The sequence below is a fragment of the Corvus hawaiiensis genome, chromosome 22 (assembly GCF_020740725.1).
Source record: "Corvus hawaiiensis isolate bCorHaw1 chromosome 22, bCorHaw1.pri.cur, whole genome shotgun sequence".
NCBI lineage: Eukaryota > Metazoa > Chordata > Aves > Passeriformes > Corvidae > Corvus > Corvus hawaiiensis.
In genome coordinates this window covers 8,351,689-8,378,563 of record NC_063234.1, presented here as the reverse complement: position 1 = coordinate 8,378,563, position 26,875 = coordinate 8,351,689, and the positions used below count along the sequence as shown (strand labels likewise).

At 47.6% G+C, this 26,875-nt stretch overlaps 1 protein-coding gene across 16 annotated transcripts in view; it reads left to right on the top strand.

Moving 5' to 3' along the window:
* EIF4G3 (eukaryotic translation initiation factor 4 gamma 3) overlaps positions 1–26,875 on the top strand; it is a 141,768-nt gene that overhangs the window by 17,422 nt on the left and 97,471 nt on the right. For 14 of the 16 annotated variants that reach the window (XM_048326457.1, XM_048326451.1, XM_048326453.1 and 11 more), the window contains one exon: positions 24,138–24,213. The gene's annotated coding sequence lies outside the window, so the exon portion shown is untranslated. Of the gene's footprint in view, positions 1–18,969; positions 19,352–24,137; positions 24,214–26,875 lie in introns of those variants that run through there. The other 2 variants (XM_048326465.1, XM_048326461.1) reach the window with 2 other exon arrangements.

Sequence of the window (26,875 nt, the reverse complement as noted above, 5' to 3'; positions counted from 1 at the left end):
AGGTTCCAGTGTGCAACAAGAGCCCAGTTTGGGAGAGGAGCCAGCCCAGTGTGAATTCATGGCTTTGGGTTTTTACAGGAGAGTATTCGTGTTCCTTGGGACATGCAGGTCCATGATGGCCATGTCTTCCACCACATGGAGGATCCTGCCTCATGGATGCTCCTGCTGCTGGTGGCTGTGTGGCTGAGGCGAGGAGTGTGTGCACCCCTCTTTGAACTCCTGGGAGGAGAAACATGCCCAGCAAGCATCAGACCCTTGGAGGTGGTCTTGATCACTCTGCATTTCAGACTGGTGGTCACATGTGTCCATGTTTAAATGGGACCCCAATACCAGCTGGGACTCTGCTCCTTTGATCATTTCTTGGTATTTTGGTTTGCTGTTGAGCTCTGCTGAGTTTCATGGTAGCACTAACAAAACAAGGAAGGGGGTGTTAGTTTTGTTTGGTGGAGTCAATACTGAAAAAGGCCGAGTGCTTTGTAGCACGGTGGGGAATGATGTTGAAATGAGGAGCAGGTCTCTAAATGTAAAGGACTCGAACGAGCACAAACATTTCCTCAGTCCCAGGAGTGGAACAATAGCTCATTGTTGGGAAGAAGGGATTGCAGAAAAGCCAGCAGACTCAGAAATAGGGGGTTATTTTCTATAGCTTACTGTTTATATTGCACTTGGATGCTCTTTGGGGACTGAATGTCCAGTTCCTGGAATGTGTGTCCCTTGGTTGAGGAAGGTTGGGTGCGAGCAAAGCGTGTCCTCAGTGGGCATTTGTTCTGCACAATGCTGGGCTTACGGGCGCTTGGAACGCTGCTCTGTGTCCATGCGAGTCCCTGCTCTGCCTCGCAGCCTGTCCTCTAAAGAGACAGGACTCTTCTTCCTCCCAGCCTCACTTTCTTTCTGCTGTCTATCGGCCGCTGAATGGGTTTGCATTGACCAGAGAGACAAAGGAGCCTTTCAGGCCCCGGCTTTCGCCACAGCCAGCGCACTCTGGGCTTTTGTTAATGTGCTCAGTCCCCCCTTTCTCCCCGGGCAGCCTCACGCTCATTGTTAGTGCAGCTCCGGAGCAGCACTGATAGCTGTGAATTCATTTTGTTTGCTCAGTTCGCAGGAAAAGTTGCAAAAAGCTGCAGAGAGAACGTGTTGCCTCTTAGATTCTCCTCAGAGTATTTTCTTTCATGCCTTTCGCAGGGAAAAGTGGATTGTGTAAACAGATCCTGGCAAATCCGTGCCCGAGCGGAGCGTGGCGGGGCAGCGGCAGTGCCTGCGCGCGCAGCCCGGCGCCTCGTTCCAGTGCCTGGGAACACTAACTGGCTTTCCCCCACCCTGCTGGATTAGGCTCCATGTTGTCCTGTTTAATTTTGTTATTGCATTAGGCAGCTAAAGATGTAAGCGCTTATTAAAACAGCTGTTCTGCTAAGTGGCAGTGCTGAGTCGGGGGGTGCTGTGCAACAGTTGGGAACTCGCTCGGCATCACCCCAGACTGACCCTGTTGTGTGAGGGGGTTGTGATTTTTAAGGACTTGAAGGCTTAAAGGTCCACAGTCTTAAATAAATTAAACCAACTTCAGATAGATACAGCAACATGGGGATGGAAGGTAGGAGAATCTCCTGGGTCAGCATTTCCTACCAGTGCCTAGAGTTGACCAAAAGAAAAGCTGCTTTTCCAATTCCATGTTAATAAACCTGAAAGATGCTCTCTAATCATTATGAAACATCACTATGGAATTAATTCCTGGAAAAAAACTGTTAGGAAGCAGCTGATGGAGAGCACTGGTGCATAGCAGGCATGCAAACACAAAAATAAATCTAAATTGTTGTTGGGGGTGAGGATGGAGGGAGAATGGTTGTTTCTTATCATGAAGGCAGGCAGGTTTTGGAGGGGTTGTGCCCCAAAATCAAATGCACTATTGGGTGAAACAAACTGGGAGGACAGGACAGAGATGAGTTTGATTGTGCAAATGAGGTAGCGTCAGCAGTTGAGAGATGACCACAAAGGCTGTTGCAGTATTCAAAGCACCTCAGTGCAGCTGTTTTTTCTAGAAATAGTTGGTGTTTTGGTATTCTGAACCAATTTTTAATAGCATGTAAAGCTGTGTCATCTTTGGTTACTATTGCCCTGACTGGAACATGAATTGTGGAGCTGGGGGAAGTGAGGCTGTTATCTCTGCACCTTTTAAAGGATAACAGAACCCTCTGTAGTGAATATGTGACAAAAGGGGAGAAAACCAGTGTTCAGACACATGGAGGGGCCTGAGTGAGTTACGGAAGAAATCCTTGTCAAAGGAGCATGACTGATTTTTTTTTTTTTCCCCAAATGGAGAATGACTTAAACTTCTCAATAGATGGCTGCTGAGCATACACTTTCAAGCTGGAAAAAGTAACCCTGGACAGGACTGTTCATTAGTCTCCCCCAGCCAGCTCGTGCCTCGCTGATAGAAAGTACCCGTCCTTGCGTGTGCTTGTTTTTAAGGACTTGAAGGCTTGAAGATCCACAGTCTTAAATAAATTAAACCAACTTCAGATTGATACAGCAACACGGGGATGGAAGGCGGGAGAGTCCCTTAGGTTGGTGTTTCTTTGCCGCCTGTCTGGAGGGATGTGGATCTGTTGGATTGCAGTTCATCTTGCAGTGAACTCCCCATCCCTGGAAGTGTCCAAGGCCAGGTTGGATGGGGCTTGGAGCAACCTGGGATAGTGGGAGGTGTCCCTGCCCATGGCACAGGGTGGAACAGGATGAGCTTTAAGAGCCCCTCCAACCCACACCATTCTGGAATTCTGGGACCAAAAAAAGCACTGATATTTCATTAATTACTCAGAAGGGGTTACTTTATCCAGAAACAACTTCACAAGTGGTCAGCCATACAATGCAAACACTCCTTGTGCTTTGGTAAGCGTCAGCTTAATTCTGTTATTCTTGTCAGAGGGTCTGGTTCTAGTTTTTTGGGGTTTTTTTAGCTTTGGAAGTCAGTGCCTGGGGTAAAATCCCTGTGTGGCAGTGGAGCCCAATAGGGGGAGTGTGAACTTTAACTAAAGCCTTGTCTGAATTCCTTCCAATTTCCTGTACAAAGGATGAGCCTCACCACGTGTCCAGAAGGCTAATAAATGTAGGGGCTTGTAAATCAAAAGGGAAATGAATCTGAAGCCTTTGGGGCCTTTGCTTTGCTTAAAAAGTGTGGAATGTGTCCATGAGACAACACTCAAATTGTCCTTTCTTAATAGTTTCTTTAAAATTTATGCTCAAACTTACCTAACGAAGTAAAAATAAGTTGTTTCCTTGGCGTTTTCAGTGAGTGAAACTCTTCTTGGTTCAGTGGTAGAGGGTTTGGACCTCGGGACTGGACCAAATGAGCTAGGTTTTGGCACACTTAACCCTGACTGAAGCGAGGAATGCTCTTCTAATGCCCCCTGCCCCCAAAGCCACACAAACTACAGCGTGTTTCAGCATCACCTGTGGCACAAATCCACCCGATGGCTTTGCTCTGGCTGCTGAAATGCAGGTTTTCTGATCTTTGTTTTCTTTCTGTTGGGAGGAAATCTGCCACCTTCTTCTGCAAGTCTTTCAGGAAGGTTTTTTCTAATAGAAGCCTTGGTTTTAGCAGCCCTGGCATTGGCTTTGACCTTGGGTGCCCTTTTTACTTCTCTTTTCCTGTCTTTGATGTTAGAGCGCTGCATATTTGTGGTGATTTCCACAGGCATGTGCCATGCTCAGACAGACGAGGCTGCACTTCCAGACTTAAAACACCAGCACTCGGCCTCAGTTTGATTAGATTTGAGTAAAGAGAGATTTTTGTAATGCAGAACCGTCAGCCTGAAACTCTTAAATCAGATAATTAATTATAGTGGGAGTGTTGTCAGAGTGCAGAGGTGGGAAGCAGCTCCGGGATGTCTGGGAGGGGATTGATGTAGCTGAGTTAGGAGGGGTCTTGACCACACTTGTGTGGTGCTGACCCTCTAAACTACATGAGTTTGTCCCTCCATCAGCCATGGGAAAGGACAATCCCTGTTTTAGTCCCTTAAGCCTTTGCTATCCAAAAACATAAAATCCAATTGTGTGCCTCTTATACTGGCTCAGCTGACCTGGCAAACGCACCCGCGGAGGCCCCCAGGGTGGAAGAACCCGGCACATTAAATGTGTGTGTTTGACTTGGGTGGTGATGAAAACACCACTGGAGCTGGGGCAGTGGTCGCTTTCCTATTCGGGCTGATTTTGGGGATTTCTGTTTCCCTGATATGGAACGCAGGAGATGAGTCAGAGGGTGAGAAGAGGAGCTGCTCCTTTGTTTTACTGTGGGGCTTGTACTGAGAGTGGCTGCATTTGCACCCAGCTGCTGGGCTTTGAAAGAATTGGATCAGCTCTCCTTTTTGTTCAGGTTCTTGCATTTCTCTTCCTTAATTTCCCCTCCCATCCGTGTGTTTGCAGCTCCAGCTCTTCTCCTAGGAAATAAATACGAACTTGCTTTTTCACACCCTCTTACTAATTTTCACAGTACTTTTCATGCACACGGTTCTGTTTCATTTCATCACGGTCTCTTTACATTGTTGTTTTTTTCCTTTGAAAGTCTGAACCTCCTTGGAAATAGGTACATGGAGATTTATTCTGTGGGGATACAGATGATTTGTTGTGACCTCATGCCAAAATCAGTGCAGGGAGTGGGGTAGGGAACCACAGTTCAGGTGTATAAGGAATATCTGGCACTGCTGTTTGTTCCTTTTACTAAGTAGTTACTGGTTTTCAAAAGCTTTTGGGGGGATGAGAACCCCAGGTTTCTTTTTTCTCTTCCCAAATGCCATAAAAATCCATTTCTTATGCTCTACCATCACCCACATCTCTCCAAAGAAAGAGCGAGTCAGCTGTCAGACCTCAAAGGAGGTATTGAAGAGCCTGAGTCCCGGAAGCTGGCGCAGGCTGGGTCGGGAGTTCTTCATTCAGAGACTGGGAGGCCCCAGGCCATGAGGGGAAGGCAGGATCCCAGGGCCTCTTCTGCCGGTGGGGATGAGCAGAGAGTCATTAGTTGCTGCTCATTACTCACCCTGCAAAGTATCTAAGTGCCAGGCTCAGAGCTGAGTCTTTTAATTCAGGCAGCAAAGCGTTGCCACGTTCCGTGGGGTTGCTCCCAAATCAATGTAGACGCCTCATCCTGGGAGGCTGAGCAGTGTGAAAAATTATCAGGCTTCAGAAGTGGGCAGAATGCAGTGGATTCTGGTTTGGGTTGGAAGGGACCTTGAAGCTCATCCCATGGGCAGGGACACCTTCCACTGTCCCAGGCTGCTCCAAGCCTCATCCAGCCTGGCCTTGGACACTTCCAGGGATCCAGGGGCAGCCGCAGCTTCTCTGGGCACCCTGTGCCAGGGCCTGCCCACCCTCACAGGGAAGGATTTCTTCCCAATAACCCATCAATCCCTGCCTTCTGGCAGTGGGAAGCCATTCCCCCTTGTCCTGGCACTCCAGGCCCTTGACCAAAGTTCCTTAGGTCAGGATGTGAAGGCTGACTTGGGCATCCTCTACTCCAGTGTGGACACTGGAGTGAGTTGGATGGAGCAGCGGTGGTGTTCAACCCAGCCTTGGTTGTCGCTTGGTTCATGATGGAGGAGGAGAAAGGGCAGGAGCTGCAATTTAAGAGGAGCAAACCAACTGCTCGCTCAGCTTGGTTTTCAAACCTTGTTTCTCACTGTTCTTGCTGTGACAGTCTTGGGAAGTTCCGAAATGCCTTGTTCCTCCTGCTCCACCTCCAGGAGGTTACAGAGGAGATGTCCCTGGGCTTGCAAAAATCCTGAAATAGGGTCTGGGAGATGCGCTTGGTCACTGTGCTTCGGGGGTTGGCTGGCAGCTGGGGAGCAGATGTGCTCCAGGGCTGCATGGAAGCTCCAAGTGGGACCTTGACTCCCGTGGGGATCAGCTGGGCTCAGGCAGACACATCACAGTCGTTACTCATGGACCGGTTCTGACACTCTTACAGACGTCACGAAACAGAAGCTCTGTTCTGGAGTCAAGTGCTCTTCCTCTGATGTCCAGAGCCAAGGGGATTAATGCTATTGAAGGAAAAAATGAGATGATGATGATTATTATTGTTACTATTAACTTTTGCTCACATGGGAGTCCCTGTTCTTCTGCAGCGAGAGTATGAGAGACTCAGGAGCTGGGAAGACATGCGGAAGCTGATTGTTCAGTGTAGATTTCAGCAACTCTTTACAAAGGAGCAGATCAGGTCAAGCAACATAAAATGAAAATAATCAAAGTGGCAATCAGCTTATCCATAATAAAATTAATTCTTCACTATTTCATAGGAGCTGTATGGTGAAATTTTAACTGTTTTTGCTTGAGCACTGTTCTGTGCCTTAATGTTTCTTTCTCCTCTTGGCTGCTGGTCCCAACTCTGCGCCTGCCGTGCAGTAAACGACCTCGTGTGGGTGTGTCCATAGCTCAGCTCATCTCAGGTTTCCAGCGCCACTCAGAGGGTCCTAAAAAGTGCTCGGATTTTTCCATTCAAGAGCCCCTGCTTTCCTGGATGTGTACCAGCTCTTCTGTTAAGGAAACAGGAGAGGATGAAGCCTGTGGGGTGTGTTTGAGTGGGATGAGGCTTTCCTCAGGTGGAGGGTTTTTTAACCCTGGAAGCAACAATAACAGTCAAAGCTTCACTGCCCCAATCCCTTCAATTAGGAGGAGATTCCTAAAGGATTTTTCTTTTTCAGGACGCCTTTTTCTGTGATAACAGGGAATTTTTTTTTCTAGTAAATAGCAGAAAGTAACTCCCTGCTGTCTGTGGGATCATGCATGGATTGCTTTGGGATTTGCCATGGTACATATCAGCCAGTGTTTAGACGTGTTGGCTTTTCCTTAGGTGCCATGGCAGCACCTCACCTCACCTGTGACGGTTTCTGTGACCCCACCCGTGACAGAGATGGTCCTTAAAGTAGTGCCACGTGGGCTTTTCCCCTCTGCCCTACAAGCCACAATGTGCTTCCTGCTGCCACGGGGCTCTGTCACTGCAAGGTGTAGATCAAGATTACATTTACCCACCTGGCTGAGCACCCACTTGTGCTTGGAAAACAGCCTTCTCTGTCCTTCCTCTGTGCACAGATCCTCACTTGGCCTCCCAAAAGCTTTTTGATTTCTTATTTTTACAGAAGGCCTTGTATGGGGTCACCGTGGTGGTTCAGGAGCGTCTCTGGGCACATTGGGTGTGAGTCAACCCAAATGGAAGTGTCCACTTAAACAGCAAGAGGAAAAAAAGCCTTTTTATGCAACCAAGGCCAGGTACTTCAGGCTATGGCAAGTGTGATTAAATGAATTGGAATTCAAGATCTGGAGCTCCTTCTGGGGATTTCCAGTTGGGTTTCCCCTTCAAGACCGCCGTTGGTTATATCGTAATAGGGGAAAGATTAATAACCCGTGGGATGAAAGGGAAGAAAGTGCGTTACGTAAAAGTGAGGATGGCTGATGAAATAGCTGACCCTGCAAAATGCTTTCTCTTGGCTCTGTGCCCTTAAATATGGAGGAACACATCACAGGATGTGGATACAATCACTTGGTTATATTTAAAATATGGAGAGGCAGCATGCTTAATATTCCACTTAACTGGAGAAGCAACTTCTCAAGCAAACTCTGATCCATGACCCTAAGAAACCTCACACAAATCCACAGGTAGTGCGTGTGGTTTATAAAAATTCGGACCTTTACTTAAGTAAATCTTGAAATCACGTGCATTTACTGTAAGTGAATTGTCAATCCATTTAGTGAACGTGTGTGAGAAGTTGTGAACAGCTCAGCTTAACACACGTTAATTAATGGGGATGGTCTCTGAAGAGCTCCATGGGTTAGCTGGGCTTGGATGCTTTGGAATTTTACAGCATCTCTTTTTCCTTAAGGAGAATTCAGTTATCTCTGCAGTTTTGCAAACTCCTTGTGTATGAGTCCTTAAAAATTCCTTTTTTAAGTAAACAGACTCAGCCAAAGGGACACAGACTTAACCAAAGTGCTTTAGATTAAATGTGAATTTGCCTGGCTTTGAGAGAGCTAGGTTTTTGGGGTTTTTTTTACATTCTCATCATTTGTTGCTAAAAAAGTGATGATTTTGGGGGATTGGAGTGTTCAGGGATGCAAGTCTGGCTGTGCCTGTACTCAGCACCAATTGCAGGAAACATCAGCTGATGTTACATAACAGGTACAGACTTGCACATCCATCCAAGGATATGGTTAGTGAAACTTCTGCTGGCAGAATTGGGGCAAAAATGCTGCAGGTATTCGTGATAAGCCCCTATTTTATTTTTTTAAAGGATTATTGGGTTCTAATCATAGGTGGAAAAGTTGTAAATCCATCCCTTTTATTTGATATAATGCAAATATCCAGGTAGGACTTTGTCCAAACTTGGATGCAAACCTTAGAAATGCTCCTGAGTTGCTGTTCCTGTACAATATTTAAGGACTATATTTCAGCACTGTCTGGGGAAATGAAAAGTTACTTTACTGGTAGCAGCAGCATAACTGCACGGGAAATGGGGGGGGTGTTGTGCTGCTGTCTGATCCAGAGAAGCTTTTCCTCCCTTGGAAAATCAGGGCTGTGTTTGTGCTGCCCAGGTGAGTGCTGACCTCGGATACTCCTGGCTTACATTAAAGCCACTCGGTTGCATAAGTGGCTCTTACACCTCTCAGTTCTTGTGCCATCAAATGACACCATTTGCCCAGGAGAATCTTAGTGCGTCGTAACCTTGGCGTTTGCTGGGAAAATAGAGGAGCACGAAAAGTGAGATGACTCAGGAGAAATGGGAAGGGCGGGATACTTTTCATCTTAAAGCATTATGGAAGATTATGAAATAAGAGCTCTTTATGCAGATAGGGATGTGATAACTGTTGGAAAAGCCACATGTGGTACTTCAGGCATCCAGGAAAATTGTATTCAGTTAAATCTGCTTAAAAATCTACATTGCTCTGTATTTTTTGCTGTGCAGCATGAGGATGCTTTTAATTGTTCCTGAATTTAAGAGGCTTTAGTATCTCCAGTAAAACGGGCATAAAACTTCCACCTCCAGCATGGAGGTTCCTAGTGATGGCGTAAATATCTGTGTGCCTGACCCCTCTAGTGATGGATATGGTTCCTTGCTACACTGAGGACAAATGCCCCAAAATGCTTCCTGGTGATCTTTGTCCCTGTTCCTGTGGCTCTGTGAGGGAACTCCTGGTGTGATCTCCCCTGTCCTGGGAGCTTTCCCAAGAGCTGCACCCCATGGTAGTGCTGGTGAGCTGCTCCTTGGGATCCTGGACCTCAAAGCTGCCTCCCACCTCGAGGGACCCCCTCAGCTAAGGAAGGCATGGGCTTGGGATCCCAGATAACACCATCACTTCATCAGCTTAGAGCAGAGTGCAGCCAGTTGCACAAGCTGCTGCTGAATTACTCTTTCTCAAGCTGTGCCAGAAAACTTCCTGCGCTGAAGTAGCACGAGCTGGAAGCTCCTTCCTTAACAAGCAGTTTGTCCTCCAGTACCATCATTGCTTCCTCTGAGGACCTTCATACGAAATTATCACAAAAAAGAGGAAGCTGGCTGAGTAGCAGCCACATATCTGTGGTATTATGGGATGTTTTTAAAAGTCTTGTTCCTTGGTCACTTATGTAGGTAGATTATATATGGACTTACGTTGGACTTGAGCTTGGGAGCAGCCACAGGTTTGATGCTGTGGATGTACAGCAGCTTCCGGGCATAATTCTCGCATGGAAGAAGGCTAAATGACAATTATCTCCTGGTTTCATTGTACAGGGATGAGGGAGGACTGCAGCCTTCTGTCTCTAGTTCCATTAGGCTAAAACCTTAATGAATTTTTGCTAAAGAACTTTATAGTTAAACGCAAATGGTCACCTCCTCCCTCCCCTCCCTTCTGCTTTGAAGTCCTCAGATGGCTGGAGGGAACTGCCTGCGTGGAGACATGTGTCCTGTAGCTCCTTGTGCCAGGTGGGAATGCCCCATATCTTGAATTGCGAGACTTCATGCCTAGAGTTCAATAGTAGATTCCTTGATTTTACTTTTTTCCGGTGTTGACTGTTACTTTTTCTTGTTATGTCCATTAAAAAGATTCCCTGGGTGTAAATTAGTGCTCAATGCTCCACTTAGTGTCACTTCCTATAAATGCTGTTCCACACTAAGGGGTAGGGGATAATTCATGGGCTCCAGGCTGGACTCTGTTCGTGATCTCTCCTTGCTCCCTGTTCCCAGTGCTGGTGATCTCCTTTCCCACAGCACTTAATCCCTAAGCCAGAAAAAGGAATAATTTAAAGCCCCTCGCCTGGCAGATGACGTGAAATTGCAGCCTGACCCCTGCATAAACTTGTCTTCCCTTGGAATTCTGCCTTCCAAACACCCTCCTGCATTACGGTCACCGCTTGGGTCATACTGCACGTGGTGTTTGGTCAGGGGGCTGTGAAGGGACAGATCCCAAAGGGACAGATCCCAGACACCCATCGCAGCTCAGCTTGTGACCGTAGCAGTTGGGTGTTGTTTTTAAACGATACTGGGAGCATTCGTAGGGGTGGAGCTGCAGGATTTGGACCCATCCCATAGAACAGGATGGGATCGTGCGCTGCTGGACACAGCTCCGGGTGGAAGGGTGCCCTTCCCAAAGTGTCTTTCCAAGGAAGGCAAGAGCTGATATATTCAAGGTGGTCTGTAAAACATCTCCTGAAAGCTTCAGTGTGCTAATGAACTAATGGCACTGAAATGAATTGCTAATTAAAGAATTAGAAGCCTTCAAATCAGGTAGTAGCATAGAGAACAATCTCAGTGTTGAAGGGAAGCAGAGGGAAATCTGTTCTCAGATAAAGTGTTGCTTTTCCCACATATTTCCTTATTTTTTCTTTAGTAAATACATGACAAGTTTTGTGTCCTGTCCTGGGGGGCCCATATTGGCGTGAGGCTCAAGTGGTCCTTGTGGTGTCTGTGTTGGTTCTTGCTCATTTGCTCTGCACCACTTCTCTTCACCTACACAGACTCCATCCCTCAGGAATGAGCCGCATCCTACCAAGATTCACCTCCCTACCATCTCACATGAAGGACTAAAATAATCTTGGAGAATCACAGGGCTCCTTGTGACTCCAGCTGGTGTGAACACGCCCATTGCTTTACTTCCTTCCTCATAGCTTGAGAATCCACTGTGGCCCCTCGGGGCCGTTCTCCTGGCTCCAGCACGACTGTCGTGGAGGTGTGGAAACATGAGGAAGGAGGGAAGAGCATGGTGTGTAGGAAGAGCCTGGTGCGTAGCCATACCCAGTCCCTCCGCTGGAATGCAAAAGAGGCAAAGCCACAGAGCAGGATGGGGAGTTCTGCCCCGGCTGAGACAGGCACGGGCCTCTGGTTCACAGTGTGGATTTTGGGATGTTCTGGGGGTGCTTTCATGGATGTGGTTTCATATTGGGATGAGAGATGTCCCTCTGAGCTGCAGTGGGAAGAGTGGATCTGCCTTTGCTGACTGGGCTGTCTTTACCCTGGTCTCAGAAGTGATGATCATGTGAGCCTTTGGTGATTTAAATCAGCTCATGGAATCCATGGAAAACTTCACCCAGCCAGGAAAAAAAAATAGTTTTCTCTTGAATCACCAGGCTGAGCTGGTTCACCAAGGAATCTTGTGATCCTTAGTCCATTCTGAGGAACATTATTCCTTGCTGAGGGAGGTGGCAGAAGCTGTGGGTGCCAATGTTGGGTGCCTGGTTTGGTTTGGGATCCCATGAAAGCTGACCCCAGTGCCTGTGGCAGGGGCTAGGGAAGCACTGTGCCCTCAGGGAACCATGCCTTTGTTTTCTTCCCTTTTCCCAGGGACACTGGGGCTACCCCATGACCTGGAATTATTCCCCCTTGTCCCTGTAATTAACAGTGCTCCAGAAGGTTTCTAAGGGACACTCCATGGAGGTGGGGGGTGCAAGGGGAAGATCATCTTTTAGATCTATTTGCAGCACCTTTGAAGTCTCTGTTTCTTTCCCTACCTGGCCACCCAGGCATGGATTGATGGAGGAATTACAGGATGGAGGACTTGGGCTTTTTCCCAGCTTTTTCTGGTTCTGATCCAGGATTGCCCCTTGTGTTTTGAAGGCATGAGATGTGCAATGTAAGAGCCATGTAAAATAGTAACAGCCAGTGACTTAAGTCACTTGCACGATAAATTATTATTGTTGTTGTTATTATTATAATTAATATTATTTATTTACTTTCATTTTACTTGAATAGACAGATGAGATTTTTTTTGTGTTGGAAGGGCGGCAGCAAGGTGAGGTGTTGGTGTAGAGGTAGGCAGTCTGCTGGCTGACACTAAGGGATTTTATTTTTGTCAGGGCCACAAAAATAAGTATTTGGGTGGCAGGGGAGCTTCAGAGCTTTGTCTCATTTCAGGGAATAGCAGGGGTGTAATAGCTGCATAAAAATCTAATTAAAAGAAGCAGCTGAGCTATTTGGGCTTGTGAACTGCCACTAAAATGCTAATTATTTCGGAATGTGAGGATGTCTGGAAAAGCTTCTTCATCAGGAATCATGAAGGTTTCTTGTGTTCGAATGAAGTTCTTGGGTTATATAGAAGCCAAACATGGTTTGGGCTGGGAGGGGCCTTAAATCTCATCCAGTCCCACCCCCTGCCAGCGAACAAGGGACAGGATGAGAGGAAGTGGCTTCAAGTTGAGCCAGGGGAGGTTCAGGTTCGATATTGGGAAAATCTCTTCACTGAAAGGGTGGTCAGGCACTGGCACAGGCTGCTCTGGGCAGTGGTGGAGTCCCCAGTCCTGGAAGTGTTCAAAAAACGTTTGGATGTGGCACCTGGGGACATGGTTAGTGGTGAACACGGCAGTGCCAGGTTAGTGGTTGGACCTCGTCATCTTGGAGGACTCTTCCAACCTTAATGATTCCATGATTCTGATGTTTAGGATCACCAGGTTATGTTCAGATCTGCCTCAGCAGCGCTCTGGGGTTACTGCATCCCTGCAGTCCTATGCAGGGATGTGCTTAGGCAGTCTACACCAGGAGCATTTTATGGGGCAGCCTTCCCCCAGGTGACAGCTTAATCCTCCACCTCCTCTCCATCCATGCCTGCAGGATCCTGCCCTTTGGATTACACCTTCCTGACAGTAATTTTCCTCTGATGCCACCTGACGACTTGTAGGTGCCGTTGGTGCTTACCCTTGCCCTCAGGAGCCTTGAGAGCAGAGGCTTGTCTGTTCTCTCTTTTCTGCTAGGAGCTGCCCAGGGATAGCTCTGAGAGCATCCAGCTGCTGCAGATGCTTTCTTTCCCAATTAACTCGTCCCCTGATAGGAACTTAGGGCCGGATTTGGAGTTTTAAAAGCAAAAATGAAAGGTCTGGGAGGAGGGACTGAGTGATGGGAAGTTGTGTCGTAAGGAGGGAACAGCTTAAAAGCTGGTTTCATCAGGAGCTGTAGTGATGGGATGAGGAGTTACGGGTTCAAACTGAAAGAGGAGAAATTTAGGTTAGATAAATAGAAGAAATTCCTCCCTGTGAGGGTGGTGTGGCCCTGGCACAGGTTGCCCAGAGAAGCTGTGGCTGCCCCATCCCTGGAAGTGTCCAAGGCCAGGTTGGATGGGGCTCGGAGCAACCTGGGATAGTGGAAGGTGTCCCTGCCCGTGGCATGGAGTGGGACTGGATGATCTTTAAGGTCCCTTCCAACCCAAACCATTCTATGATTTCCTTTCCCATCCTTGTCCTGCTGCTTTGGAAGCCTCAATGGTTTCTTGACCCACAGACTTCCCAGACAGCTAGAAGTGGGTTCTCCAAGAACAGTCACCCCAGTTGTGGTAGCAGGGTGACAAATACCTTCCCTAGGGTATGTTGGATGTGATTTATTCCCACACTTGGCTGGTGCCTGGGAACGTGTAGGTCTCCTGAAACAACAACAGGGAGAGGCAGGTTTTCTTTCCCTGCTTTTATATACCTGTGAATCACCTGTAAATGTGCATTTACATGTTGTAGGATCCTTACAAACACACTCTGAGTACTCTGGCCCTGTGTTTTGATCACTTGGTACTTGTTTTAAGAAATAAGGAAATGATGTCTTGGTGTAGACCTTAAGATGACAAACAAAAAACCAGGTTTGCCTTTAATATGTGGATGTAAAAAGCAGCAGCACCAAAATCCTTCATTCCCACACCTTGGCTCTCTCCTTGGGCAGAAAGCTGAGAGCAGCACAGCTCCAGCAGAGATCTGGAGTCATTTAATGGAATTTTAGAAGACATAGCCCTTTATCACATGGCATGAGCCCAGCTTCCAGGCATTGCCCTGCCTGGGACTTTTGGGCTCTGTTTTTGGGGCCAAGCTGTTCTGAGCTGGCTGGGTGTGCGTGCTGCTGGCGTAACACAGCTCTGCTTCCAATTCTTTGGGTGCATTTTGGAGTACAGGCCTCATCTGGAATATCTCCGTGGGTTGTTGGCCCACCAGAGTCCTCCCTAACTTAGAGTCGATTCTCCAGAACTCAGCTGGAGTCTCCAGGGCTCACCTTGTTAAGCCTTTTTTCCCCACCTCAATATTTTGGGCTGTTTATAAGGTGCCTGGCCTGGAGTTCTGGCTATAGATCCGTGAGGAATCACTCGGAGCAGGAGGGACTGTTGGAAGACAAATAGGGCTGCTCCAGGTTCCTGAGCGTTGCCTGTTTCCTGCAGCCTAATGGGAGTTTCAATTAACATGGGCAAGTACAATCATAAATAACCCTCCTAAAATTAAGTGGAATTTTAGGGCTACATCGGTACTTTCCCCATGATGCCGTTGCCTCTCCGTGGCAATGCCATGATTTCCAGCTGAAGGGAGCTGATGAGATGTATTGACTTTTTCATCTCTTAGAAGAGTCCATATATTTTGAGAATAAAATGTGAATTGAAAAAATTTGGAAGTGGCCGGTGTTTTATGGAGGGAAGAGGACAAGTCAGCTGGTGAGAAGTTGTCTGTAGCTGAGCAAGAGATGCTCTCCTGGCGCACTGTTCACCTTGTTACTTGAGCTGGCACAGGCACGACCCAGCGAGCCTCTGTGGCTTTTTTTTGGTAATTACTAATATTTCACAGCTTGGTTCAAACCTGGATTTAACCTTATTCAGGCTGTGCTGTGAAAACCCACTTCTGGGAGTGTTAAAAATACACCTCAAAGTTCACAGTTACAGAAATATTCCGTGCATCGCCTCCAGACCCGTCCCCCACCCACCAACACCCCGCTTCAAGGAAAATCCCAGCAGGATTAGCAGGGTTTAGACACAGTTTCTTCCACCCCAAACAACCTTTCCAGGTCTCAGCTGAAAACAGCCAGTTTGCCTCCATGCTGAGGTTGCACTGGAGGGAGACAGAGACGAACTAACAAAATCAGGTTGCCCTTAGAAACCCATTTGTATTGGGCAGAAGGATTGATTTGGGGTTTGTGGCGTTTGCTGGGGCCCAGGTCTTGCCAGCCCCCGGAGCCGCGCCGGGAGGAGCCGTGCGGGGTGAGGCCAGGTCTGGGGTGATTTATTGTGGGTGAGCTGTCTCAGTGCTGGTTAATTCAGAGATGCAAAACTGAGCCTGGAAGTAATGAGCTCTGGCTAATTAGGTGCTTGTCTGCAGGTGGAACTATTGCAGCTGGTGCTCCCAATATTGCTGGTCTGTATTTGGAAGCATCATGGAATCAGTGGGATGCTGGGAATACAGATCATTTGCAACAAAGGGTTTTTTTTCTGTTATCTTCCCCCTAGCCCCCAGCTTTCCTCTGGCATTCCCGTTTGGCTTGACTGTGAGATTATCATACGTGGACCAAAGTCGGAAGGGAAAGGATGAGGGGAAAGGGGCTTTTTATACAGACAGATACTGACAGGACAAAGAGGAATGGCCTCCCACTGCCAGAGGGCAGGGATTGATGGGATACTGGGCAGAAACTCTTCCCTGTGAGGGTGGGGAGGCCCTGGCACAGGGTGCCCAGAGAAGCTGTAGCTGCCCCTGGATCCCTGGAAGTGTCCAAGGCTAGGCTGGATGGGGCTTGGAGCATCCTGGGATAGTGGAAGGTGTCCCTGCCCATGGCACAGGGTGGGACTGGATGGGCTTTGAGGACCCTCAGAACCCAAATCAGTCTGGGATCCTGGGATATTTTGTGGAATGGAGATTTAAGAGGATGTGAGTTGGAGGATTCGGAGACGTGCTCGGGTACAAACAGGACGTGTGCTGTGGCTGTGGCTGCTGCAGTGGCTGCTCGGGCAGAAGGGCTGGGGATGTGCCAGGTGGGCTCTTTGGCTGCGCTGTCGAACGTGCCAACGCCCACATCCACAGATTCCCAAAACATGTCGGGACTCCCGAAGGGAGAGGAGCTGGAATCTGAATAGCAGCAGGATGCTGGGGGAAGGAGAGGGACAGCACGCTGTTCAGTGAGCATTTGAAGGTCACATTTTCCTTTCAAGCTGCAATTTTCGGCCCTGGAAAGCTTGTCTTCTGACAGGCATTGAGGTTCATTGGGATTTGTGTGCCCCTTTTCTTTGGGAAACTCTCCCTGTTCCCATTCAGCTCCGTGCAAGCACAGCTCAGGGGACATTGTGTGGCAGACAGAAGGGAAAGGCAGTGTTTGGGATTATTTGGAAGCTGATGCTGAGATTAATGATACATAATTAGGTAAAAAGCTCAAGATGTATTTCGAGGCAAATTTTGTTAGGAAGAGAGTGCTCATTTAGAGCATGGCATAAGCTGGGATAAGCAGGGAAAGCCTCACTGTAACATTTGGATCCAGACAGAGCTTGGGGAGGATGGTTTAATGAGGAGCACTTAATGCAGAGGGATGGACAGGATGATAACTTCCAGTTATCATCTCAGAGTTCATCTGGGGAGCAAAGAACAGGTCCTGCAGTCGGAGATTTTGAACGAGGCAATAAAGGAGTGGTGAAACATCAACAATATTTATGTAGGTGCATTTCTAGTACAAAAGGAGAAGATAAATACCTTATGTAAGGTTTTGTTCCAAGTATAAAATAGCCCATAAACAAGAACTTAAAAGAGAATTCAGTGATGCAGTTTAATACACAAAATACATGAAGGATTAAAGAGGTTGTTTGTACAAACACTTCATTGATCCACTTTCAATTTATATGTCTGATAAATGGCTGTTGGGCTGTGAACATTGACTACACATGTGGCACTAAGGAGCTTTATACTGGGCCATAAAATGTTGAAACAAGCTTATTAATGTCTTTTGCCATCGGATCCTTCTGGGGATAAGTTGTTTGGAAAGTGGTGGACCCTGGAGGTTTGCTTCTCTTCACAGGAATGATGTACTGCTCTTTTAGAAATCTCAGTACTTTTAAACCATGAACCCCATTTTTGCCACTTCGCAAACACTTTTTATTGTGTTCCTCTGTTTTTAAAACATTTGACTTGCCAGAAACAGTCCTTAGATCAGAATTAAGTATTGGTGTAAAGCTGCCGTGGGCTTTTAAGGAATTCCTCACCTGCAGCTCTTAATACATTCCTGAGTGCTCATGCCAGCAAAAAGTTGTATTTTATTTTTCCCTGGTATAATAACAATAAACACCGAGCACTGAAACACCAGTGCTCCATTGGGGCTTGACCTGTGGTATAGTCAGGGCTCGGAATTGTGCTTTGTTTTGACATCCCATCACGTTGTGCAAGAGCAGTTGCATCCAGCTGACAAAACGGAAGTAAAAGCACTCTTTTCATACAGAGGCCACCTCATTCCTTTGAGACTCAGCCAAAAGGGCTGATCCCCTTGTCAGGAATCCACCAGCAAAAAAACCCCCTGAACAGACAAGAAACCCCACCCAAACACACCCTGAAAAGAAACATGATCTCTGCAAGGATGGGAGATGGCATATGTCATTGGATGGAGGAAGGGAAAGGGTTAGAGAGGGTCAGCATTTTATTAGGTGGGGTCTTTAAATGTTTTCCAAGGTCCTTGAATTATGTTGGTCTTGATTTTTGTAATATTAATTGTCTGTCATCTGTTATGAGCAAGAGCGGCTCAGCTGTGAAGGGTCAGGGTGCTCGAGTCCTGTAAGAGCTGAAAACGTGTAGGTGACAGGGAATGGGGGAAATCAGTGTGGGCCTCTGTAATTAGGGGCTGGATTCTGCAGATACACAGGAGGATTGAATTATGGTCACCCTGGCAACATCAGTCCTGCCTTTCTCTAAGTTCGGAGTTACTTGCTTTGTAACCTGACTTTTATTTTTCCTTGGAAGAAGTCAGTTTGGTTGTCATATTTCAGCATGGAGAGATGACAACACTGTTTTGATCTTATATATTTTAATTTTTCCCATGTGATGTGTCACTTGGTGGAGTTTGCTTTGGGATTTTGTTATTGTTTTGTTTTTTAAAGGCTGTAGTTTGCTTTGCCAGCATTCCTTCCTCGGGCTTCTGAAATGTGATCTGTCGAAAGAGGAATCGGTTTTGAAGGGAAAATTGATTGCTGAAGTAGTTGCTAGGTAAAGGGGTTCGTGGTGCTGTATTTGGGAGTAGCAAGATGAAAGCTGAGGGGAAACAAGCTGCAAAATTTCCTGCTGAGGAGTTTGTGCTGTGATTTAATTCTCCTTCTGATGGGGAGCACTGATGCTTTCTGAGCTCCTCATTCATTGCCGTGCAGCTTTCCAACCACTCCATGCTGTGGGGGAGTTCATCTTTTTCCCTTATCCTTTCCTTTATAAGCTTGGCTTGATTATTATCCCCTATCAACTTGCTAAGAAGAGCATGATGCTGCCTCCCATCCCTTTTCCGCTGCACGCACAGCACAAAAATCGGGGAAGCAGTGAGATTTCAGTGGCATTGAAGTGTTTGGGTACCAAACCCCACCGAGAGCTCGCTAAGTCCCCTCTTGTGCTGCCTCTTTAAGAGCTCAAGCTCTGCCTGCGCGGGGATGGGCAGGAAGAGCTCAGGAGCCAGCCTGGCGTGGCACGGATGGGATGTGGCTGTGATGGGATGTGGCTGTGATGGGATGTGGCTGTGATAGGATGTGGCTGTGATGGGATGTGGCTGTGATGGGATGTGGCTGTGATAGGATGTGGCTGTGATGGGATGTGGCCGTGGGCTTTGCTGATGGATGCCGGGACAGGACGCGGCTCACAGCCAGAGCTCTCTAAGATCTCACTGCCAGAGCTCTCTGGGATCTCACTGCCAGAGCTCTCTGGGATCTCACTGCCAGAGCTGTCCGGGATCTCACTGCCAGAGCTGTCCGGGATCTCACTGCCAGAGCTGTCCGGGATCTCACTGACAGCTCTCCGGGATCTCACTGCCAGAGCTCTCCAGGATCTCACTGACAGCTTTCTGGGATCTCACTGACAGCTTTCTGGGATCTCACTGACAGCGCTCTCTGGGTTCTCACTGCTGGAGCTCCCTGGATCTCGCTGCTGGAGCTCTCTAGAGCTCACTGCCAGGTAGGACCGAGCACGCAGAACAAAAGGCTTCGCCCCACGAGTGGAGGACAGTGGAGCTGGGAAGGATGGGGTGATGCCGGGGAAGTTCCAGGTGCTATGACTGGCAGAGCTTTTCCCTTTGAACCTTTTCAGAGCTGTCCGGTTTCCCAGCTGGCTCAATGAAATGTTTCTGCTGTTGGGATGTTCACCTCCTGCATTTTAATTGCATGGTGAATAGAGAAGAGGCTGCAGAGGAGAAACACGCTCCTGTAAAGCTCCCTGCCATCACATCCCTGCATGCTTGGAGGGGTTTTATAGATTCCTTGCTCCAAAAAGCTGAAAGAAATGCTCAAATTTGATGTGGTTTCTTGCCCTTCTGTAATCTTGCTTGATGGTTTTTCCTTGGCTTTTTTAATGCACAGTTTTGGTACAAGCAGGGACACGTGTGGGGATTATATAACCCTGGGGAAGCCAGTGGGAGACTGGCTCCGTTTCTGGGCAGGGATGAAAATCAGGAGTTCTGGAATGGTTTGGTGTGAGGTGTTTGCATAGGCGCCCGTGGGTACCGCGGGTGTTCTTACTCCTGGGAAACAGCACTTCCTCGGAGCTGTGAGCTGGAAGGGGAGGAGAGGCCAGTGATGCTTGGGGTAAAATGGTTGCTAGTTGCTGAAATGAGCTTAGGTGAGAAGCACCATTTGAGGGAAAATGAATCCATTTTGGGAGAAAATGAAATAATGTTCTTTCTTTCTGCCTCCAGTCTCGGTGGAGCAGAGAAACCTGTACAAATTCCTGCTGAAGGGCTGATTTTGGTGTGTGTTCCCAGGTCATTCATGGCTGTAACAGCACACAGAAATCTCGTAGAATTGCAGTTTTGTAGTATGATTGGAACAAGCAGAGAAGTGTGATATAAGGAGGAGATTTCTGCAAGGAATTCCTGCTGTCATTTTGCTCAGCATTTGGCAGTGTCACTGATTGCTCCAGCAGCTCCAGGCTGGATTTTTTTTTCTTAATCGCTTTACAGAGCAGTCACATATTCCCCTCTCCTCAGAGTGTGGCTGTGGCTCTCTACTTAACAGAGATCCTCCTCTTTTTAGGGAGATTTTTGGTTTCCAGAAAAATTCTGTTTGGTTTCCAGCTGGCATTCCTTCTCCCACTGGGTCTATAATAGCTCCCGAAATTCCCCAGCTTGTAATCACTGCTGCAGCCAGATGGGGACTAGGTGGAACTCCCACTGCATCTGTGCCTGCCTTTATGAATCTGCCAGAAGTGTCTCACTTAGGTGAGATTTTGAATATATATTTCATGAGTTAATGAGCCCTGAACAGCGACGAGGAGAATCCAGCGCTGGTACTGCCAGGGTTGCCATCCTTCTCCTGGATCCTGGCATGATGCTGATGGAGCAGGGAGAGCTCTAAGGAGTCATTCAGCCTGACATGAGCAAAGCAGAGGCTGCAATTCCACTTTACCACCTTGATGGTACTTTAAGAGGTTCTCTTTGGATTCAAGAGGGTCTCTTTGCTCCTGCTCTTCTGCTTCATTGCTCTCCTCATCTTTTCTCCCTGTGGAAGGAGCTCTGAAAACTGTGTGAGGTTTGGATTATCTTTGCTTTTCCCCCCTTCCCTCTCCCTTCCCACCCTCCTGGATCATTTCAGAGCATAGTTGCACTTGTCGGTGATGAGGGTGGCAAGGATATAGGGGAGGAGGAGGGGGGAGGAAGAGGGAGGGCACAGGATGCTCCTGGATTGATCTCAGCATGGCAGGGTAGTAACACTAAACAGCTGTCTGAGTTACTCAGTGCATCCTGGCGTTCCTGGCTGTGGTGAATCCAGTGCTGCAGTGGGGCTGGGCTGGCTGGACTTCAACTTCTGCACTTGCCTGGGTGTGCTGAGGAACCTGAGGGCAGCGATCCCAAGGCTTGTGCTGCATTTGGGGATGTGCAGCCCCGGTGGCACCAAAATCTCTGTGTGAGAGCAGATGAGTGAGTGCCCTGGGGTGGTGTGGGTGTGGATGGGATGGGATGATGCTGCTGGATGAGGTTCTGCTTCCCACCTGCCTGCCCTGACCCGTTCATCTCCCTTGGTGGAGTATCCGTGCTGTCACTTAACCCATTCCTAGGAAAAGAGCCTCATTAGCACAAGTCATGATGAATTTTGCTGTCACCCTGGCTTGCTCCTCCCACAGTTACAGCAGCTGTTACCCCAGGACAGGCTCCTGTGGCAGGGAGAGGGAAGGTGGTGGTTTCCACTGGGGAGCAGGAACGAGCTCCAAGAGGCTTGCTGGGAACCAGAAGCCTTTCCACTTGCTCAGCTCCTCTCAGGGAAGCAGGAACCTTTCCACTTGCCCAGCTTCTTGCAGAGAGTCAGTCTATGGATGCCACAAGTTGGATGCTGGAAATAATCAATTTCTCCAACCATTATTTCATTAAGGCTTACTAGAATTTAAGGCATTTTGTTCCTATCAGTGTTGTGGCCAGGTAAAGTCCTTTGGAAAAAAGGATTTTAAAAAGGTTTCTTTTGGATCTGATGAGAATCATCCCTTCCTAGGAGAGATCTTAAACAGTGACTCCAAACTCTGCAAATCCGTTAGAACTGCTCCTTCCTTCAGGCAGCTCTTCCTGGGTGCAAAAAGAGCGGTTGCTCTGCTCAAAGGCGATTATTTCCTCCTGACTTATATAAGTTCTAAAATAAGAAAATAAATCCCAACCTTGTCAAGGATGAAACTGTTTTTCCAAACTCAGGAATGATCCCTTTTGAAGCAGCAATTGCTTCAATGAATTGTCAAGAGTGCCTGGAGATGGGAAATCTCAGCTGTGACACAAGGGGGGCAGCTCCGTCCCGGGCCTCGGGCTGTCATCCCTGTCATAGGGATGTTCTGGGGGAGAGGGAATGGTGCTACAGCAGGAAATTGGAGTTTTCATTCCATCTTCCAGTGTGTTTTTAATCCTTCTCTCCCAGATTTTGGCTTTTTTGTTGTTATTTTCCAAAACTCGGGGGTGAGTGCAAGATCCTTGGGATGAAGGCTGGGAGTGGCTCTGTTGAAGTTTGTGATAAATCTTGCTGTTGTTTGGCTGAGTCAGGGTTTTAAATCCTGTCTGTTTGTTAAAAACCTCTCTGTTTATCGAACGACACCACTCAGGCCTGAGCTGGCAGATGTGCAAAGTGCAGATGAGCTTTAGACCCTGCAAACAAATTCCTGCCCTCGTTAAAAAAAAGGCAAAAAGAGACACAGGGTGTATGGGCACCAGCCTGGGCACCAGCGGGGCCGGATCCTGTTCCTGGTCTCCTGTCCTGGAGCTGGCCGTGGGCTGTCCCCTGTCACCTGCCAGGGTGACAGGCCAGGACCTCCCTGCAAAGGTGGTGCTAAGGTCAGGGCTGGGCTCTTCCCAGTGTAATCCCATCAAGCAGCTTTTTATTGTGTCTGCTGCTCAAACATTGAATATATAACAAAACTTAGAAGTTTTAGAGCAATTTCTGAGCCTGTTTGGTGAGCAGGAGCTTTTTAGTGATGAGTTCAGAGCCAGAGTAGAGCGAGAGTGTAAATTTAATTCTGTCTCTGTGTTTCTGATGCTGTAAATTTGCCTCACCACTGCTGGAGGAGGAGCTGATCCAGCTGGGATGTGCTGTGAGCAGTCGGCAGGGGCAGAGCAGGTTGTGTCTGAATAGTCCTTACTTCAGCCTTAACATTTGGTGCATTTTAAGGGGAATAGTTGGGATTGTGGAGCTTGGGGGGGCTGTCGAGTTGTGTCAGCATTGGCAGGGTCTGTCCTGTCACTGATGTTGGTCCCTGCAAAGCTTTGGGCAGCAGCATTTATTTGGAGATCAAACTTGGGGTGCAAAGAGTCTCTTGAAATTTCAACTCAAACTAATCTGGGCTCAGAATTTAACTCAGCAATGTGTTTTTCCTTGTTAGAACAAAACCAAGAAGTGTTTTCATGACTTTATTTTCTTTTTGAGTTATCCCACTGTGTTAACATGTGAGGTCTGTGTCTTTCCATGTGTGCAAGAGCCTCAGTCAGTCCAGCTGTTCTCATGTCCCATGACATTTTGATGTGTAAAATGTAAACAGCAGGAAGGTGAAATCTGATTGTGGCATTTAGGAAAATTTTTCAGCATTTAGGAAAATTTCCATGGGCATTGGGTATTGCCTAGGTCTGTGTGAGGCTGCACAGTGTTACCCAAGTCAGGCTTTTTTATTCTTTTGGATCCCTGCATCCCCCTGTTTCATTCCACAGGTAAACCAGATTCTGTTGTGGGTTATTTTTGTGCATAGTTTTTTCCCCTTCCCACCCTCCCCCGGATTTCCACAATACCTTTACAATTAAGAAAACTCTTGCAATTTGCCTTCAAGTCACCCTGCAGCAGCTCCTCAAAACCTCCCATCCCTCTGACAGCCCTTTCTTTTGGTGGGTGGGTGAGGAAAGGAGTCACTGGGTGAAGAGAGGCAAACAAGGCAACAATTCCAGCAGGATTCCTGCGTGGTTAGCAAAACAGGAGCTGCCATTGTCCGGCGGTGCTCTGCTGATCCGCAGGGTTTGTCCCGCTGAATGCCGAGGCCTTGTGGCTTCTGGGATTTTTCCCTTACTCTTTCAAATAAAAGCAGAGGTGGGGGATGCTCCTGACAGGCCCAAGGTTTTGTGGATTATTCGGCGACGAGTTTGCGTTGGTTCCCTCGTTGCGTGTGCGAGAACAGCTGCCTTTGGAGCCACGGGAGATCCCGAGGGGTCGGAGGGTCCCGGGGGTGCCCCTGGGTGTGCCCCTGAACACAGCCCTGCCTTCCACGCTGCTTTCCTTGACTTGCTGTGTTGCAGAATCCCCCGAGGTCCTGTCCAGCAGCCCCTCGAGGATCGGATCTTCACTCCGACCGTCTCGGCTGTGTACAGCACTGTGAGTATCTGCCGGGCTGGGACCGCGCGCGGAGACCAGGTGGGTGTGCAAAAACCCCATGTAGTTAGAAACTCTGCAGTCACAAATGATGCAGTGGGGAAAATGCCTCTTCTTTCTGCCTCGTGAAAGAAATGGTGCTCAAAAAGACCCTTCTGGTTGCATGTGAGTAGGAAAAGAAGGGGGGACCTTCTGGCTCTCCACAACTCTCTGACAGGAGGATGCAGCCAGGGGGAAGTCAGGCTCTGCTCCCAGGAAACAAGGGACAGGACAAGGGGACACAGCCTCAAGTTGTGCCAAGGGAGGTTCACGTTGGATATTGGAAAAATCTCTTCATTGAAAGGGTGGTCAGACATTGGCACAGGCTGCCCAGGGCAGTGGTGGAGTCGCATCCCTGGAACTGTTCAAAAGATGGTGTGGATGTGGCACCTGGGGACAGGGCTTGGGTGGGCATTGGGATTTTGGTCAAACATTGGACTTGATCTTGGAGGTCTTTTCCACCCTTAATAATTCTATAATTTTATGAAGAACCTTTTTTGTTGCATGGCAGCAGGAAGAGAAGAAATCTTTGGAGGACTTGTGGGTCCATTGCTATTTTTAAGTGTTTCTAGTTTTATTTAGCATATTGAGAGTGGGTTTTCCTAACAGTATCGCTGCAATGACAGTGTTTTGGCCATATTTTCACTCTGGTGACTCCATCTCCTTCCTTTTCCCTGCCTCGCAAAGATTGATTTTTTTGTGTATTAGTGGCTTCACATTTCTAATACCTTCTTATCAGAAAAATAATCGAGAAAGATTTGTTTTCACATGAAACATTCTACTGCACAGAGGAAGAAATGTTTGGTAGTAGATTGAATATTTGGGATAGGTGCCCTTGGCTCGCTGTGCTTGATGTTTGCTAATGTGTAATATTGATTATTGTAGAAATTTGGCTTAGAAACAGCCATGTTTATTTGTGAACACAATAGTCTTTTCCTTTTATTCATTTCTTTTTTTCCAATGGCAATAGCTGGAAGCTTAGGGTTATTTATAAGCTTTGCTAAATCAGCACAGCCCTGGGAAAGTCATATTTTGCTTTTCTGGTTGGGATAGTGCAAATATTTTTGATGCCAAAAAACCCTGCTTTTAAGCTGCTCTTTTAATTATTTGGAAAACAGGAGGAAAAGCTGTAGATGGGATAAATTCAGTATATTTTATGCAGGAACATAAGCTGCTTATAGAAAAACATAAGCTGCTGTGCAAGGTTTTCTCCTTCTCTGTTAGCAGGAGTGACTGGGGATGGGGTTCTTGGCCCTGGCTCTCTGGGGGCTGGAGCACCTCTTGCCCAGAGCAGCCGTGGCTGCCCCTGGATCCCTGGAAGTGCCCAAGGCCAGGCTGGGCAGGGCTTGGAGCAACCTGGGACAGTGGAAGGTGTCCCTGCCCATGGCAGGGGTGGAATGGGATGAGGATGATTAAAGTTCCTCCCAATCCAAACCATTCCATGATGATTCAGTGATGATGCTGGTATTTAGCCTTTCCCTTTTTTGGGTTGTAGAGGAGTTTTGTGATCCCTCCTCTGCTGCGGCTGTCAGGGGTGCTAAGCTGAGCTTTGGGCAGGATTAAGGGTAAAAGTGCTGCCAAGTGCCCATTGGGCCCGGAAATGCAGCAGCTCAGGTGGCTGTAGTGGCAGAAGGACTCGGGTGTGGCCGTGGGTGGTCTGGTGGCCAGGGAGCCATGGATTCTCATCCAGGTGAGTTGGAATGGTTGGATGCAGCTCTGACAAGGGTTGAAGATTCCGAGGTTTGTGGCGTTGACTGCAGTGAATCAACAAACCCGAGCTGCAGGCTTTGTGCTCCTGCTGTTCTCAATAAATGGTATATAAATGTTTGTGTGAAAAAGGCAAAACCAAAGGAACAAATCCGGAAGAAATCCTTCCCTGAGGGTGGGGAGGCCCTGGCACAGGGTTCCCAGAGCAGCTGTGGCTGCCCCGTCCCTGGGAGTCCCCAAGGCCAGGTTGGACAGGGCTTGGAGCAACCTGGAATAGTGGGAGGTGTTCCTGCCCATGGAACAAGGTGAGCTTTAAGGGCCCTTCCAGCCCAAACCATTCTGTGAACATAAATGTACAAACACTTATAATAAATAATTCAGTTTATATTATCTTTCATATACCCCGTACAACACTTAAAAAACACTTTAAAAATATCTGAATTCCTTTAAAAGAAGGTTATTTTTTTCAATTCTTTCCTCCCATGTTATAGTGCAGATGCCTGTGGGGAAAATATGACTGTAAAAATTTAAATTAATGTAAAATAGAAAAGTAACTGTGAAGAATGACCCAAAATAGCTTTTCAGTGTGGAAAAATATCACTCCTTGCTATGTTACAGGAATAGAAGACAGGGCTGGGAGTATCTCAGTTCCAGGATTTGAGAATGCACAAGTTTGAGAGAAAATTTCATGTTTTGGGGAAAGGAGAGAAATTTCTCAGCTGGGTTCCTTTCAGGCTTCCATTTGAAGCCCCAGGCGGATTTCAGATTCAGAGGGAGTCCAGAGAAAAATGAATTGGGATGGAAAAAGCACATGATGGGAGGGCCTTGACAAATTCATTCATGAAAGGTCTCAGAGGTTTCTTACACAAAGGAACAGCACCACGCGTTTAAGGCCTGGGTTTGCATTAAACAGTCATTT